The sequence below is a fragment of the Petromyzon marinus genome (genome assembly GCF_048934315.1).
Source record: "Petromyzon marinus isolate PM22_M1 ecotype Great Lakes invasive population chromosome 68 unlocalized genomic scaffold, UKy_Petmar_22M1.pri1.0 chr68_unloc.1, whole genome shotgun sequence".
NCBI lineage: Eukaryota > Metazoa > Chordata > Hyperoartia > Petromyzontiformes > Petromyzontidae > Petromyzon > Petromyzon marinus.
The window spans coordinates 3253911-3261165 of record NW_027422597.1 but is presented as its reverse complement, the minus strand read 5'-3'; the positions used below and the strand labels follow the sequence as shown (position 1 = coordinate 3261165).

The 7255-nt window shown below is 46.7% G+C and overlaps 1 protein-coding gene across 1 annotated transcript in view; it reads left to right on the top strand.

Moving 5' to 3' along the window:
* LOC116957957 (E3 ubiquitin/ISG15 ligase TRIM25-like) overlaps window positions 1–7255 on the top strand; it is a 509595-nt gene that overhangs the window by 486446 nt on the left and 15894 nt on the right. The window lies entirely within an intron of this gene.

Here is a 7255-nt window from a genome sequence, read left to right as displayed (position 1 = left end):
CACCAGCACAACCACCATAACAACCACCATAACAACCACCACAACCACCACCACAACAACCACCACCACAACAATCACCACCACAACCACGACCTCAAAAACCACCACCACAACCACCACCACCACACCAACCACCACAACCACCAAAATAACCACCCCAACCACCATAACAACCAGCACCACAACCAACACAACTGCCACCACCACAATAACCACCACCCTATCAACCACCACAGCATCAACGACAACCAACCTAAAACCCACCACAACAACCACCGCAATAACCACAACAACCACCACAATCACCACCACAACCACCAACACAACCAGCACCACAACAACCACGACAACATCCACCACAACCACCCTAAAACCCACCACGACAACAACCACAACCATCATAACAACCAACACCACAACCACCACGACAACCACCACAACCACACCACCACAACCAGCACCACAACTAGCATCACAACAACCACAACAACCACCATAACCACAACAACAATCGCAACAAAAAACAACCGCCACAACAACCATCACAACAACTACAACCACCACAACAATCAGAACAACAACCACCACAATAACCACAACCGCCACAACAACCACCACAACCACCACAACAACCACAACAACAACCACGACAACAAACACCACAACCACCCTAAAACCCACAACAACCATAACCACAACAACAACCACCACCACAACCACCACAACAAACGAAACAACTACAACCGCCACAACAACCACCACAACAACTACAACCACCACAATCACAACCGCCACAACAACCACGACAACCACCTCCACAACAAACACCACAACAATCACCACCACAAACACCACAACAACAACCACCACAACCACCACAACAAACACCACAACCACCACGACAACAACATCCACAACCTCCACCACAGCAACCACCACAGCCACAACCACAACCGCCACAATAACCACCACAACAACTACAACCACCACAAGAATCACAGCAACAACCACCACAACAACCACCACAACAACTACAACCACCACAAGAATCACAACAACAACCACCACAACAACCACCACAACAATCACCACCACAAATACCACCACAACAACCACCACAATCACCACAACAACAACCACCACAACCACCACAACAAACACCAAAACCACCACCACAACAACCTCGACAACCACCACCACAGCAACCACCACAACCACAACCGCCACCACAACCGCCACAACAACCACCACAACAACTACAACCACCACAAGAATCACAGCAACAACCACCACAACAACTACAACCACCACAAGCGTCACAAGAACCACCACAACAACCACCACAACAACCACTACCACAACCACCACCACCACAACAACGACCACAACAACCATGGCAACCACCTCCACAACCACCACAGCAACCACTACCACAACCACAATAACCACCACAACCACAACTGCCACAACAACCACCACAACAACCACAACTGCCACAACAACCACCACAACAACCACCACCACAACAACGACCACAACAACCACCTCCACCACCTCCACAACCACTAGCACAGCAACCACTACCACAACCACCATAACCACCACAACCACCACAACCGCCACAACAACCACTACAACATCCGCAACTGCCACAACAACCACCACAACTACCACCACAACAACCACCACAATCACCACAACAACAACCACCACATCAAACACCACCACCACAACCACCGTAACCACCTCCACATCCACCACCACAACAACCACCACAACTAGAATAACCACCACCACCTCAACAACCACCACCACAACAACCACCACCAACACCACAACTACAACCACAACAATTTCCACAACCACCACCACATCAACCACCACAACAACCACCACGACTACAACAACCACCACAACAACCACCAAAACCACCACAACGACCACAAAATCCACAACCAAAACCACCGCAACAACCACAACAACCACCATAACCACCACCAGCACCACAACCACCACAACAACAACCACCACAACCACAACAACCACCTCAACCACCACCTCAACAACCACCACAACCACCACAACAACCACCACAAGCACCACCACCACAACAACAACCACCTCCACAATAACCACCACATCCACCACCACAACAACCACCACAACTAACACCACAACTACAACCACAACAACCTCCACAACCACCACCACAGCAACCACCACAACAATCACCACAACAACCACGACAACAACCACCAAAACACCACCACAACAACCACAAAATCCACAACCAAAACGACCACCGCAACAACCACAACAACCACCACAACCACCACCAGCACCACCACAACAACATCACCACAACAACCACCACAACTACTACCACCACTACCACAACCAAAACCAATACAAAACACCACCAGCACCACAACAACCACAATAACCACCGCAACCACCGCAACAACCACCACTACAACAACCACCACTACCACCGCCGCAACAACATCACCACAACAACCAGCACAACTACCACTACCACAACCACCACCACCACTACCACGTGTGAACTTCACACAGTGACAGGGACTAGGAACTAACAATAAAAGTCGTCCCAAGGCTTTGCGTCAACACGACTCACACATATTCCGGATAAGGGCAACAATTATTAATATATTTATACACTCATACATATTTGTACATATTCACTAAATGTGAAGGGAAAAACTGGAGGACCCAGAGAAAAATCCACGCGACCACGCCGAGAGAGAGACGCAAACTCCAAATATACAGCCAGCGTCAGATAAAACCCAGGTCCTGTTATACACCAGGGAAGGGAGATAACATCTCCCCACTATGGCACACAATCCATTGCTCTGTCTTACCATAGACACCGACTTGTGCACTGAGCTGTGGAAGGATGAGTCTATCTCTCGATACTCATCTCACGATTGAGCTTTTGCAGCCGAGTATATTTTATTTATGTTAATATCAACAATAACTAATTCCTTTAAGGGTTTTTTTCTTTAAATGCGTTTTTTTATAGTAAATTCCTTTGCTATATTATGTTCATTGAAGTTAAATCCCAACAGGCCTGTACAGTAGCCGTATGCATTGTGTTTGTGCACGTAAGATGCAGGTTCACATTCCAAGCAGTGTCTCATGATGTCAATAACGACAATGAAAATATTCTAAGTATTTTACTTCTTTACCGTCGCTATAAGAGAGAGGTCCTTGTCCAGCGTCTCTCTGAGCCACACAGTGAGCGAAGCCAGCAGGTCGCCATCTCAATGCCCACAGGTCGAATCTCAATGCCCACAGTTAATGAAGTTTTGAGTTTGGGATCCACCAACCCTTGCCTCCAGCCTGCTCATTCCACTCCAATAACTCAGTGCTCCCAGCATGCGCTGCTGCTCCACTGCAGTGTTCGTCAATGGGTCTCTACAAGTCCATGGGTTCTGCTGAGTGGGTCTTGGAGACTCGTTCTGTTCTATGGGTCTGTGCACGTGTGGGTGTCTATGTCAGTCTAGGTTGGTGGTTACTCTCGTAGCCACTATACCCACAATATCTGGAACTATTCAGGCAACATCACATGTTCCCTGCCTAAAATATCGTTGGAACCCTCCTCATCAACAACCCCTTGATGTATTTCTGATTGTCACCAGGTGGGTACGTGAATAGGTATTCAAAGTTTAACCTGCCAAGTAGTGGAGAGACCAGAATGAGTCTCATCTGCAAGCTTAAACTGGTGCAGGAGTCTGCCAGTAGCAGGCGATGATTGCAGCTGCTGTGTGCAATCACAATTGAGATAACATCTCGCCGTGGTCGTGAGATGTTCACTCCTCTGCCTTGTATGCACGAGGTCGCGGGTTCGATCCCGACCCCGACGCCTGTATATTTGGTGTTTGCATGTTCTTTCTCTCCCTTTGGTCTTGTGGATTTTTCTCTGGATTTCTCTGTTTCTTTGCTCCATATTTAGAATCAACAAATGCTCAGAGAATTTGGCTGCTGTAAATTTCAACATTACGATTAGCCTCTTCGTTGAGCTATCATGTGTGATAGCCAGGTTGCTTCTGGAAAAGAGCTGCATAGTTCAGTGAGTCTTACCTTGTAAAACACAACAAAAATAGTTGGTATGGTTGTAGATATCTCATAATGTCCTGTAATTCTATTTCTGGGTAATTCCCCCAATGCATCAACTTGCTTGAATGTCATCGTGGCATCCGAGATAGAATTTATCTGTAGACCTTACCTGGTAAATACAAAAAAATAGTAAAAATTTGCGGTGTAATTTTTGCGATTTGGAAAAGTGACACTAGTGCACAAAGGGGACTACCCTTGAGAATGATGTCCCAGGATGGTGAACGTCGACTGTGCAGTAGACTGAGCAGTGACGGTGACAGCACCCGCAGTCATGGAACCTAAACGAAGTGGCAAGCACTGCCGCAAGACCACCTTGCTGCCCCAAAACGTGGGTTAATCGAACTTTATCCAACTTGGCAATATCCCCCTCACTAAAGTAGAAATAGGTGCACATTACCGCAGGATGAAGACGGTAGTAAGGGCCTAGAACAACAAAAATTGAAAGAAAATCCTGTCGTGACCTCAGCGGCTAATGCTGAATGGGCAAAATAAAGTGCAACCATACGCAATTAATATATAGCGTGAAAAATGTCTACGTCGTAAATCAAATAAATAATACATAGTTAAACCATGGAAAAACAATAAAATTAGGATGCCAGTGGTGGACGAGTTCTCTTTGTTGGAAGTACATTTGCTTCCATCGCGTATTTCTGTGCTCCTTAACGGATGTAATTTGCATCATTAGACTTCCTTTGCCAGTACCAAAATATAATAATCGGGTTTTTTCCCTTTTTTCTGGCAACAAAACTGAAACCTTTTTACAAGGATTCATGTCTGCATTGACCACAATACCTGCAGTCAAAATGCAAACAAAACACATACTATTATAATATTTGCATTGTCCTTGTAACTGATTGGTCCACACCAAGGGACGGCTTTCTTTTGCGCCTCCACCCAATTGGTGCTCGACCAGATGACGCCTTTTGGCGTCATCTGGTCTAGCACCAATTCGTCCACCACTGGCGCCTGGTCGAGCACCAATTGGGTCGAGGCTCAAAAGAAAGCCGTCCCTTGGTGTGGACCAATCAGTTTCAAAGACAATGCATATATTATCATTTTTTTGCATTTTGTCTGCAGGTATTGTGGTTAATGCAGACATGAATCCTTGTTAAAAGGTTTCAGCTTTGTTGCCAGAAAAAAGGGGAAAACCCCTATTATTAGGATGTAATTTGATTTAGCACAAGCTGAGCCAACTTGTTTTTGGCCCCGATGCAAGTTAACCGACTACCTTTTCAAAACAGTTAGGGTGGTAAAAATGATCAAATATTTTACCTGGGAAATGTCCCTCGAGATGGAACCTCTCATTAGCAGGAGAGGGTGTCCAGGGTGCCGACTGACGCACGCCAAAAAAATAACAAGAATGAGCATCATGGAGATTGAAAAAAATGTCTTAAAAATGCAACCATCAACCTGATTGCAAAAACACTCCCATACAGAAATACAGGTCTCGCCGGTTCTGACACTCGTACAAACAGTGCACAATGCATCCCATCCGGTGTCACCTGAGCGCAAGACTTATCCGGTTCAGTCAGTAAGCACCAGAGCTTTGCACTTTAAAACAATCTAAATTGACAAATTTATTTGTGTAGATTTGCTTCTTGTTTTGTTTAGTTTGTCTTTTTATACATCTACGATTAGCACGGTTCGCTACGTACCATGTGAAAAACTATACAGTCTCATATTTACATTCATTATGGCGCTTCTTGTTATCTTGGTTGCCTGGGTCACTCGTGGTGGGCAGAGAGTTGGGGAGGGTCAAGCCACCAACGACAAAACTTGGCCACATCTGCCGGCGGAGTCGTAGCTCAGTCGGCTCTCGTCAGGGAAGTAAACTTCTGATTCTTCTGATTCTGAAGTGTGTGTGAGTGTAGGTGAGTGGGAGGGTGGATGAGTGGGTGGGTGTATGAGTGGGTGAGTGTGTGGGCGGGTGAGTGAGTGTGTAATTGTGGTAGTGAGCGCGCTGCGATACGAACCTGGAGACCCGAGTTTGATTCCCCGTTCACAGACAACACCAGTGACGATTATCTGAACTGTTCCTGGGCCTCCCCTAGGTCAACTCAGCCTCAAATGTCGCTAGAGTGACAAAGGCGGTCGGGCGGGGCGCTGGCCACCCACCCCCTTGTGTGCCGTGCCGGCCTTCGTAGGTGCTCGCTAACAGGACTTGCCCCAACAGTCTGTTAAGGTTATACAGAAAATATTTGTCTTTGTGTACTTGTGGAATGCTTTGATGATGTCTGCTGGCCGAAACCCCCCCTTGATAAATAACTGTTTAGCTCAATGGGCTCGACTGAGGGAAGATAACTTTTGGTTCTTCTGAAAAACCTTGATGAGCAGCCATCAGGCTTTGTCTAGCTGCCAAGTTGCCTGTGCATCGCACCACACTGTGCCTCAACACGTTAGAGGGGCATCGTGGTGTGATGAGCAAAGCCCGGACCACTTGGGGGGGGGGAGCGGGATGTAGAAAGACGGATGGAGGATGCGTGTAAAATAGCCGTGCAGGTGAATATGGAACAACGCAGGTGAAATAAGTTGTGGGTGCGGCTGTGCATGTTCGGAATGGGAATCTCCAATCTCAGACAAGGTGAGAGACGGTGACATCGCCAGCAGTGGGTGATGGAGGCAGGTAGAGTTGGTGATAGATTCACACTGCTAGAAAAAGGCTCACTATTCCAGGATGGGTCACGAGAGGCTACAGACAAATTCCATCTCGGATGCCACGATGACATTCAAGCAACTCGTCAAGTTGAGGGAATTACACGAAGATGGAATTACAGGACATCATGAGATATCTACAATTACACAAATCTCTTATTAATTTTACCAGGTAAGGCTCTCTGTGCTATGTGGCTTTTTGTCAGAAGTGACCTGGCTATTACAAATGAGAGCGCAATGAAACGGCTTATGTGGAAATTGTTTACAGCCAAATACTCCAAATGTGTGATGCTGATTCTGAATGGGGAGGGTAAACCGGAGGACCCAGATACAAATTTCCGTGACCAAGGGGAGAGAGAAAGCCACAAACTTTAAACACAAAGCAGCCGTAAGGCGAGTGAGATCACATCTCATAGTCACGGTGGCACCCAATCCATTGCTCTGTCTTACCATAGACACCAAC